The sequence below is a fragment of the Balaenoptera acutorostrata genome, chromosome 2 (assembly GCF_949987535.1).
Source record: "Balaenoptera acutorostrata chromosome 2, mBalAcu1.1, whole genome shotgun sequence".
In the NCBI taxonomy this organism is placed as follows: Eukaryota; Metazoa; Chordata; class Mammalia; order Artiodactyla; family Balaenopteridae; genus Balaenoptera; species Balaenoptera acutorostrata.
The window spans coordinates 180,135,339-180,146,544 of NC_080065.1; positions in this window are offsets into that span (position 1 = coordinate 180,135,339).

An 11,206-nucleotide genomic window follows, 5' to 3' on the forward strand; every position below is an offset into this window, starting at 1 on the left:
GCTGGCTGGGAGCTCAGCTGGGGTTCTCAACTGCAACACCTACCCATGGCCTCTCCATGTGGCTTGGGCTTCCTCACATGATGGAGGCTGGTTCCAAAAGGGGGCGTCCCAGGAAGGAGCCGCATTGCCATGTATGACCTAGCCTTGTGGTGTAGTGTCACTTCCACCATTCTCTATTGGTTAAGATGGACACAGAGTTCTGCCCAGGGTCAAGAGGAGGAGACCTGGACCCCACTTCTTGTCCAGGGGTGTCAAGGTTACACTAAAGAAGAGCAAGTGGCATGGGAGAGATTGTTACTCCTGTTTTTGGAGACTGCAATCTGTCCGATCTCCCTGGAGTGTCACATCCAGGAGGGCAGGGTCCTTGTGCCTAGAAAGTGCCTGGCACACAGTAGGTGCTCACACATCAGGAATTTTTTTCTGAAAAATCCCATGTTCTGAAAAATCACACCTTCAAAATAACAGGATATTATTTATATATTTAGGTATTAAAATATACAAATAATGTATTGTTTATCTTAGGATATTAATTATAATAATATATTAAATGTAAGTTAAATATTATATTTAATAATAAAAATATTTGGGGAAAAACAGGGTTGAGGGCAGGACACCAAAACCCACAGCACTTTGTACCCAGAGTGCTAATAAAGCCAGTAGTCAGGACTTCTCTGGTGGTGCAGTGGTTGAGAATCCACCTGCCAAAGCAGGGGACACGGGTTCGAGCCCTGGTCCGGGAAGATCCCACATGCCACGGAGCAACTTAGCCTGTGTGCCACAACTACAGAGCCTGTGCTCTAGAGCCGTGAGCCACAACTACTGCACCCGTGAGCCACAACTACTGAAGCCTGCACGCCTAGAGCCTGTGCTCCACTGCAATGAGAAGCCCGCACACCGCAACGAAGAATAGCCCCCGCTCACCGCAACTAGAGAAAGCCCACGCGCAGCAACGAAGACCCAATGCAGCCAAATAAATTGATTAATTAATTTAAAAAAAAAGCCAGTAGTCATCCTGGTCCAATCCCTACCCCAGGTAAACCTCTCCTGGCTTCTGTGCCCAGTCTCTGGCCTCAAACTCAGGGTACCTGCCTTCTCCTTTGAGATGAAAGCATTTGCTCCTAAGAGAGGTCACTTTTAACCTAGTTCAAATCTGATTCAGGCTGTGGATGTCTTCATTAATTTATTTCTTCAAACTAGGGGAAAAACGTCTTTGCAGTGTCTTCACCTGAACTTGAAACTTTCCCAGGTAAGAGAGCAGAAGCTGTAGAGGTTCTTGAGGCCCTAAATCAGCCACAGAGCCCAGCAACAAAACACAACTATGAATAAAAATAAAAGAGGAGGGCTTCCCTGGTGGCACAGTGGTTGAGAATCTGCCTGCCAATGCAGGCGACACGGGTTCGAGCCCTGGTCTGGGAAGATCCCACATGCCGCGCAGCAACTAGGCCCGTAAGCCACAATTGCTGAGCCTGTGCGTCTGGAGCCTGTGCTCCGCAACAAGAGAGGCCGCAATAGTGAGAGGCCTGTGCACTGCGATGAAGAGTGGCCCCCAATTGCCGCAACTAGAGAAAGCCCTCACACAGAAACAAAGACCCAACACAGCCAAAAATAAATAAATAAATAAATAAAATTTAAAAAAAATAAAAGAGGAATAAACAAATGTAAGATTAAAAAAAAAACCACACACACACACAACACAACCATGAAATGCAGTCATGGAACTCAACATAAAAGCCAACCGTAAAACCTGGCTATAGAACCCAACATAAAACCCAGCCACAGAACCCAGCCACAAACTCAACAATGGAACCCAGCCACAGAATCCAACACAAAACTTGGCCACAGAATTCAACCACAGAACCCAATCACAAACCCCCACTATAGAATGAAGCCACAGGACACAGCCATGAAAACCAGCCACAGAACCCAACATGAAACCGAGCCACAAAACTCAGGCATGGAACCCAGCAACTACTCACCCTGAAGGGAGACATTTTTGTAGCTCTTCAGTTTTTTCTTTTTAAATAAGATTTTTCTTATTTATGTCGTTAAGACTTTCTCTTTACAAAAAGTGCTAGGAAAGAAACCACGTGTGAACAAACGCTTCTGGGTTACCCCAACATCCAGCGTCTCTTTATCAATTCCGACCAGGTGACTTACAAAAAGGAAGTCCAAGTTGTAGCACAGCAAGCTGTAATTATGGAATTTGTCAGTGGAGACCGGCATGCCCAGGACCGAACTGCAGAACCTCATTCAAGCCTCTACGATGCAGCCCAATTCTGTGTCGAGAGGGAGGTGTTGGTGATTCTGCTGCTTCCCAGCTGGGCACGCTCAAGCCAAATTGCTTCCTTGTTTTGCCATGTGTAAAATACAGCACCAAGACCAGCTCTGTCTGTGCAGTTGCCCAGAGACCTATGCTCAGAAGAAACTTGCACTTCATTTTATGCTCTGCAGCTGCCCTCTGGGAACTTTTTTCCTCCCCAGCTTTATTGAGATCCAACTGGCACGTAACCGTGTACATTTAAGGTATATGATATGTTGATTCAATACACTTGTAAACTGCAAAACCTTTACCACCGTAGCCATCCTGTCACATGGTTACCATTTCTTTTTTGTGATGAGAACATTTAAGATCTACTCTCTTAGCAACTTTCAAGTATGTGATACAATATTATTAGCTATAATCACCATGCCAGATGTTAGATCCCAAACCTGTTAATCTTATAACTAGAAGTTTGTACCCTTTGACCAACATCTTCCCATTCCCCTCCCCACCCCTCTTATTTTGGTTTCTAAGGGAAAGGCAAGGCAGAGCAGGGTAAGATTCAGGATTGACATTTGAATAATTTGAGCCAACTCTGTGGCGTAGGGGGTCTCCCTAGTCGCCTGGTACTAAGCCTCAGGGTGACTGGAGCAGGGGAATGCTGGCTCAGAGTGGAGAGCCCAGTAAGGAGGCGGCTGTGTTTGTGAGTTTTGCAGTGGCTGGTTTGCAAAGGAAAGAAAGGTGTGCTCTCCGAGGCAGCTGTTCTCTATCTCTAGGAATTAGCTAATCTTGGTAGGAGCCTGTCTCCAGGATCAGCAGGGCCCCAGGATGTCAAAGCATCAAAAAATACAGAACATGCAAACGCATGATTAATATACTCTTTCACATTGTGACTCTACTCACCTTTACCCCTTTATCGCTACACCTGTTCCCTGGTCCTGAGCTAGCACGTGTGTCCTGTACCTTCTGTTTCCCTCCTATCTCCATAGCAGCACAAGTCTCTCAGGGAGCCTGAGACCCACACGTCCATCGCCTTCCCAGATATGTCCCCAGAACTCATCTCAACGTTGCCCACCCACCCAGGTAAGGGCCCAAGCATCCTCCTGAATGGCAACTTCTCCCTCATCCCCTGCCGCCGGTTGACCATCCAGCTCTATTGGAGATGTCCCCTCTTCACTCCCCCGGTGATGTATGCCTTCATTCCATCAACAGATGCGTATCAGCCCCTTCATGCAACAGGCCCTAGGTTCCTGGAGCCACTGCAATGGCCAGGACAGACAGGGTCCCTGCCCCAGGGAGCTCATTCATTGTCCCCAGGGATCCAGACACTTGACCTCTGTTTCTACTTTTGAACCAGCTTCCTGCCTGGTGCTTCTGACTCAGCCCAGCCCCATGCCCACCAGCCACCAGCGGCTAGAGAGATGGCTTTGAAAGAGACAGGATGGCGTCCCTCATCCCCACTTAGAATCCCCCAGAGCTGTCCTAGAGCCCTGAAAAGAGCTCACGCTTCTTAGCTGGGGACATAGAGCGCTTTGCAAGCTGAACTCGCTGGCCTTCAGGGTGATTCACTCATTCCTTCCTTTTGGTCTTAGGCACTGATCACCACACACACACACACACACACATGGCTCCTGCTCCCCGAGGACATCAGAACCTCACTTGTCCCCAGGCCAGAGCCTCTTCCTCTGTGTTCCTCCCTCTTAGGCCTCTCTGGTATCAGATGGTCAAAGAGCAAAGTTTGAGATGACAAGGTGTGGGCTGAACTGTGGGGACCCAGCCCTTCAGTCATTGCAGGTGTGACCCAGTCCCGGGCACAGCCTCAGAGGAGGGCAATTAGAGGCCAGCTATAAAACTGTGAAAGGCACATGCCCTTCGGCTTAGCCATCCCATTTCTGGGAATGCATCCTGCAAATAAACTTGCGTGTGCAAGGAAATTCAAGAAGAGATTCCTTGCTACGTAATTTGTGGTAGGAAAACATGAATGTCTGCCCACTGTGGTCCAGTTAAATAAAAACAGGGGCGCCTCCACGATACGGGACCCTGTGTAGCTGCCACATGGGAGGAAGCAGGTCAGGACACGCTAATAGAAGCGGCTTAGGGCTTCCCTGGTGGCGCAGTGGTTGAGAATCTGCCTGCTAATGCAGGGGACACGGGTTCGAGCCCTGGTCTGGGAAGATCCCACATGCCACGGAGCAGCTGGGCCCGTGAGCCACAATTGCTGAGCCTGCGCGTCTGGAGCCTGTGCCCCGCGACGGGAGGGGCCGCGATAGAGAAAGGCCCGCGCACCGCGATGAAGAGCGGTCCCCGCACCGCGATGAAGAGTGGCCCCCGCTTGCCGCAACTGGAGAAAGCCCTCGCACGAACCGAAGACCCAACACAGCCAAAAATAAATAAATAAATAAATAAATAAATAAATAAGAAAATCCTTTAAAAAAAAAAAAAAAAAAAAAAAGAAGCGGCTTAGATGCATGCACTGTGATGGGTGCTTTACCTGTGTTTACGTCTTTTCTTTGCATCTACTGAAACACCACATTTAGATCTGGAAACCAGGTGTTGTAATCCTCCCCCATTTTACGGATGAGGAGGGAAGCTGAGGTGGCATTGAAGGGTTAAATGATCTGTCTGGAGTCACAGAAGAAGTGACAGAACCAGGAGCTGAATCCGGGCAGTCCACAATGCTAATCTCTGAGTTAGCACACCTCGGTGAATTTGTAAAGGTGTCCAACATCCACCGTTCATTTCAAAAGCACGGAACGGTTTTGTAAAATGTTAGTATTTAGGAGAAGAATTAAAAGGAAACACACCTCCAAGAGATCTTTGTACACCCATGTTGATAGCAGCATTATCCACAGTAGCCGAAAAGGTGGAAGCAACCCGAGTGTCCATCGGCAGACAAATGGATCAACAGAACGTGGTCCGTCCATACAATGGAATATTATTCAAGCCTTTAAAAGGAGGAACATTCTGACACCTGCTGCAACATGGCTGAACCTTGAGGACATGACGCTCAATGAAAGAAGCCAGACACAAAAGGACAAATTCTGTGTGGTTCCACTCACAGGAGGTCCCAAGAGGACTCAGATTCATAGAGACAGAAAAGCAGAACGGTGGGTGCAGGGGCTGGGGGAGGGGGGGAGGGAGTTAGCATTTCACGGGGACGGAGTTTCAGTTTTACAAGATGAAAACAGTTTTGACGATGGATGGCGATGGTTGCGCAACAGTGTGAACGTCCTTAATGCTGTTGAAATGTACACTTTAAAAAGTGCCCTTGTTTATGTGTTAGTGCCAGCTCTGTCCACGGGAGCATCTGTTAGTATTTGCCAATGACAGTATGTAGCAAGGAATGAGTGTGGGCGTTGTTGCCTGAGGCTGCGGGGGGGCTGGGCATGGCTGGGGCTGATTTCCAAGATACCTGAGTTTATGCAACTCGGCTGGCACCCAGATCACAGAGGCTCTACACGTCAGAGAAACCTCAGTATCTGGCCCGCTGGGAACAGAGTAAAGAGGAGGAAGATAGTTTTTCCCAGAAGAGGGTGTAAGGTTACCTGGTCAGAGAACGGATTCAGGACAGGGGACCTGGGAAGGGAGGGAAGGGAGGAGTTTTGCCTGCAAGGGCCCCTCTCCCATCCTCGCCGTCCCCTCATCTTTTCCCAGGCAGATTAAAGAGCACTTAAAAACATTTTTTTTTTATTGAAGTCTAGTTGATGTACAATATTGTGTTAATTTCTGCTGTACAGCAAAGTGATTCAGTTACACATATATGTATACATTCTTTTTTTTTTTTTTTAAATTAATTTATTTATTTTATTTATGGCTGTGTTGGGTCTTCGTTTCTCTGCGAGGGCTTTCTCTAGTTGTGGCAAGCGGGGGCCACTCTTCATCGCGGTGCGCGGGCCTCTCACTATCGCGGCCCCTCCCGTTGCGGGGCACAGGCTCCAGACGCGCAGGCTCAGTAGTTGTGGCTCACGGGCCCAGTTGCTCCGCGGCATGTGGGATCTTCCCAGACCAGGGCTCGAACCCCTGTCCCCTGCATTGGCAGGCAGATTCTCAACCACTGCGCCACCAGGGAAGCCCCATACATTCTTTTTAAATATTCTTTTCCATTATGGTTTATCACAGGATATTGAATATAGTTCCCTGTGCTATACAGTAGGACCTTGTTTATCCATTCTATATATGAAAGCTTACATCTGCTAACTCCAACCTCCCACTCCATCCCTCCCCCACCCCCCTCCCCCTTGGCAACCACAAGTCTGTTCTCTATGTCTGTCGGTCTGTTTCTGTTTCATAGATAGGTTCATTTGTGTTGTATTTTACAGTCCACATGTTAGTGATACCATACGGTATTTGTCTTTCTCTTTCTGACTTACTTCACTTAGTATGATAATCTCTAGTTGCATCCACGCTGCTGCAAATGGCATTATTTCATTCTTTTTTATGGCTGAGTAGTATTCCATTGTATATATGTACCACATCTTTAAAGAGCACTTTTAGTGGGAAATCAATGCCGAACCACAAACTGCAGGCACAGGTGAGCAGGTGGGCAGGTCAGGGGCTGCAGTGTGGAAAGACCAACCTCCCAGAGGTTCCTAGATATCAGGAAAGGCATCAGCTTTGCACGCCCACAAGCTGGATCTTCTCAGGGCCCACTGAAGTTTAGACATAGTAGCGGTTGATGATCATGATTATAATTAGTTACAATGTGTCTAAGCTTCCCCACAGAAGGGGCAGGAAGCCCCAGCCAGGGCACAGGCTGTCTCTGTGTAGATTGCAAAAAAACCTGTGCCCTCTAAGAGGCAAGAGCACACAGGAATCAGAGTGTGGGCTGTGGAGTTGCAGGACAGAGTTCAAATTCCAGCTCTGCCAGTGAATTATTCAACCTCTTTGAAACGCAAAGTTTACTCTTGTGCAAAATGCGCATGACAGCAACACCAGTTGTGCAGGGCTGTCGCGTGAGTTGGATAATATACATAAACAAGAAAGGCAGTGCCTGGCACAGGAAAAGTACATTCTGACTCTTTAAGTATTACTTCATGATTGTTATTGTTGATGTATGATGTTCGACACTCAAATGTAACCTCGAATCCCCATGGGGACCCTAGAAGGCAGGGATTATTATTATTTGCATCTTCCAGATGGGAGATCAAGAGTCATGAAGATTGAACCTGAGAGCCTAGAGCTATAGAGTAATGAGTGGGGATTTCGTCCAGCCTGCCCATTGCCCCAGACTCAGAGGCCTTCTCCTTGTCCCGGATCAAAGCCCCAGACATGCAGGCGAAGCCACGCATCCGGTCTGTGAATTGCACAAGAAGGGCAGAGTTCACCAGAGCGGATTCTCCGGCCATGGCTAAGCCCCCTAATTCCAGCTACAGTTCTTTTCTCTTTTACTGGGTTCTAGGAAGATGCTTTCTTGTGTCCCTTACCCGGCAGAGCACAAACGTTTTCCAATCCCACCAGCCCCATCCTTCCTGCCTGGAGCTGCAGACAGTGTCTCCAGGGCCTGGGCTGTTCTCATGGCCATTCTGGCCACTGCACATGAATTTTCCATTAATTTATCTCCCCAGAATGGTGCTTGTTTTCCAGGAATCTGGCGGGGGGGGGGGGTCATTCACTGGAGCCCCTACTTTGCCCATTTGGCGGACGGACATTTCTGGAAGGTGAGTGACCACACGTATCCAAAAGTTGAATAAATGGCCTTTGACCCAGAAATTCAACGTTTAGGATTCAATCTTAAGAAAATTATTACAGACTTAATAAAAGTTATATATATATAATATATGTATATTACATAAACATATAGTTATATATATAATATATATTATATACATATACAATTATATTTATACATTATATATTACATATAGTTATATAATATAGATGTATGTAATATATATCTATATATAATGTATACTTATGCAATATAGTTATATGTATATAAGTATATATGTTATCATAAGAGTAAGTAATTAGAAGCAACCTAAATGTCCAATAATATCGATAGAATATTGGTTAAGTATATAATGCTATGGCCACATAATAGAATACTATACGATCAATAAAAAAAAATGAGAAAAATTTAAAAATGAGGTCTAAATTTATGGACATGGAAAAATGTCAATTATCATGAAACAAAACAGATGGTTAGAAAAATAACCAATTATAGATAAGGCTAGTTAATGAGAAATGGGAACCACAGGAAAAAATTTTAAGGGGCATGGAGGTTAAACTCAGGTATTCCAATAGAGAAGGTTCCACAAGGAACTAGAGCGGGCAAGCTCCAAGTGGTATAAATTGTCTGATTTGCTCAGTGTTATATTGCCAGGACCTAGAATGGTGCTCAATAAATAGCTGTTATCAATAAGAACAATATTTGAAGAAATAATGGTAGGAATTTCCTGAGGGGTAGGAAATTGATTCTCTTGTGAAATTAGCTCCCAAATGGGAGGTACCAGGCGTGAGGAGGGAAGAAAAGGAACCATGTTTAAGCAAGGGATCGGGTGAAAGCTTTGTGAAAATTAATAATGGGAAACTTCACTAAAATAGAGGTGGGAGGCCAGAAGGGGGAGCTCCCATGCACATGTATCAATACAAATTCCAGCAGGAAGAGATGCTTTGCATCTCTGGCAGGAAGTGACACTACTTTACTACCCAGCAGGGAGAAGAAAGATTTCTCCTTCCCTGGCGACAGCTCAGCCAATGAAAAGCCACTATACTTCTAATCCCAGTTTCCTCCAATGGCCTTTTTATTTACAACATCCCCTCCCAACTTCCCTTTCTCCTCTATAAAAGAGTGTCCTTTGTTTTACTGGATTTGCACGTGGTTCATCATAGTTGCATGTCCCGAATTGCAATTCTTTGCTGCTCTTGAATAAACCCATTTTGCTTGTAAAATAACTGGCTGTTTTATTGTTTTAGGTTAACAGCTTCCATACTGGAGAAGATCACCAGTGCTTCCCTGCTGGGCCCCAAGAAAGCCAAGGGTACTCCCTCCCACCTCCTACCCACACACACAAGAGACTGGAAGTCTTCTCTGGAGAAACCAAATGGCTTCAGAGAAAAGACCTATAGCGACTGATGTTTGCGGGGGGACCTCTGGGAAAGTTTGCCTTCAATGAAACTCCCCACTGACATGAACCCCCCACCATTTCAGCTGCTGGACCTCACATTCAAATATAAGATTTAAGGGAACCTCCAAAATGAAAGGTAGAGACCAGAATAAACACAGGAAAAATAAACAAACAAACTCAGGAAAATAAAACAATTGAAGGAGAAAAAAAAGCACAACACAACCCCACTGAATTATTATCTTCAGAGAAATGGCAGAAGATATACTGATTAGACCAATAACACAGCAGATTGCTGTTTTAAAAATGAAAAAGAGGAATAATCAAGTTCATCACATAATTGTTTTGCTTGGTAGAGATTTGAAGGGGTCTGGGGTCCATTGCTGGGGGAGTAGATGGATGGTGAAACTGGGAGATGTACAGCCAGAAGTCCCGAGGGTAGCTGGAGTTAACAGACACGCCTCACATGAAGCAACATGGATAAACCTTCCTAACAAAGTGCCTCATAATAGCCAAAAAGTGGGAACGACCCAACAGTCTATCAAATATGAAAGGGTAATAAAACGTGATCCATCCTTCCATACAATGGCACATTTGCCAGCCATGAAGTGTTGATACACAGCACAATATGGACGAACCTGAGGACATTATGGTGAGTAAAAGAAGCCAGATACGAAATTCATATGTTGTGTGATTCCATTTATATGACATGTCCACACAGGCAAATCCACAGAGACAGAAGGTAGATTCGTGGTTGCCCGAGGCAATGGGAAGAGGGGATGAGGGGTGACTGCCAAGGGGTATGAGGTTCCTTTTTGGGGTGATGAAAATGTTCTGGAATTAGATTGTGGTGATGGTTGCACAACCTTGCAAATATAATTAAAAAACCACTGAATTGTACACTTTAAAAGGGGTGAATTTTATGGTATGTGAAAGATATCTCAAGGAAAAAAAATGCAGATTCTGATTTAATCAGAAAATAAAATGCCAGTAGAGAAGGGAAGAAATGAGAGAGAGAGGGAGAAAGAGAGAGAGTGAGTGAGAGAGCACAGCGTCATTTGGGCAAATGTAAAACACAGGCACATAGCTCAGTATACATCTTGCAGAATCAGAAACAAAGAAAAAGACACACACTAAACTCTCTAGGATGGATAACATTCTAGAATGGAAGGGAAAAGGGAATAAAAGAAAGAAGTGGGCAAAGATCCCCCCATAACCTCTCTCATAAGCCCACCCTTCCACCCCATACCCTCCTGTCACCCTCCTTGCCCCAAACAGATCAGCAGTGACAAAGGGCAATGACTTGAATGACAAAGGAAGCCAAAAGGGAACTGGTAAACTATGCAGAAAACAGTGAAAGTAACATTTTATATCAAAATCCCTGAAACAGATAAAACTGATCTTGGAGAAATGCTCAGAGCCTTAATTATCCTATTGTTAAAGAAAACAAAGATGTGGGAATTCCCTGGCGGTCCAGTGGTTAGGACTCGGCGCTTTCACTACTTTGGCCCGGGGTTCGATCCCTGGTCGGGGAACTAAGATCAGCCAAAAAAAAAAAAAAGAGAGAGAGAGAGAGGAAAAGAAAACAAAAATGAGGGAACTGTGTTAACAAATTAGACTAAGAACAAAAAGAAACTAGGAAGATGGAATAGATAGAGAGGAAAAACAGAAATGAATCAAATGGGGAGGAAGGTCAAACAGGGTGAGAAAGGAAGTGGATTCTTTAAAAACCAATGAAATAGATAACCTTTCACAAGCCTGATTAATTTGTAAAAATCAGAGCTGGGGGTGGGGGGAGGTAATAAACACGATTAGGGACCTCTAAGGAGATAAGGTGTCAACATAGATGCAAACAGTTAAATAAGAGAATTCTATATGCCGC